The sequence below is a fragment of the Oryzias melastigma genome, linkage group LG10 (assembly GCF_002922805.2).
Source record: "Oryzias melastigma strain HK-1 linkage group LG10, ASM292280v2, whole genome shotgun sequence".
Taxonomy (NCBI): domain Eukaryota; kingdom Metazoa; phylum Chordata; class Actinopteri; order Beloniformes; family Adrianichthyidae; genus Oryzias; species Oryzias melastigma.
In genome coordinates this window covers 24,434,550-24,435,129 of record NC_050521.1, presented here as the reverse complement: position 1 = coordinate 24,435,129, position 580 = coordinate 24,434,550, and the positions used below count along the sequence as shown (strand labels likewise).

Genomic DNA, 580 nt, shown 5'->3' with positions numbered 1-580 from the left:
ACAAGTGGTAGCCATATTAGCCATCTTAACCACCTTTGAGTGCTGGCCATGTTAGCCATATTGATCACATTAGCCACCTTAGAAGTGCTAGCTACGTTAGTCATAATAGCCATGTTAAACATATTAGGCACCTCAGAAGTCCTAGCCATGTTATCTGTACTAGCCACGTTAGCCAGCTTTGAAGTGCAAGCCATGCTATCCATATTAGCCACGTTAGCCACCTTAGAAATACTAGCCATGTAAGCAATATTAGCCGCAATACATATATCAGCCACATTAACCACGTTAGAAGTGCTAGCCCCGTTAGCCACCTTAGAAGCATCAGCTTGTTTGCATATTCACAATACCTGCAACGCCCCACCTCATTTGCAACACGTAAAAACAAGAACGACACCGCTAAAACAAACGTTACAGTGACTACGCTAACCCTCAACCTTGTAAGTAGCATATTCAAAATAACATCAAAGCATCTTCATAACAGAGCATTGTACACCTCTCAAAATCCCTTTGACATCAGTAAACACAAACAGAATTAATCTGCTGTATATAAGGCGATCCGGACTACAAGACGTTTTTTTTT

At 41.2% G+C, this 580-nt stretch overlaps 1 protein-coding gene across 3 annotated transcripts in view; it reads right to left on the bottom strand.

Moving 5' to 3' along the window:
• Positions 1 to 580, bottom strand: part of irf2 (interferon regulatory factor 2) — an 11,682-nt gene that overhangs the window by 4,165 nt on the left and 6,937 nt on the right. The window lies entirely within an intron of this gene.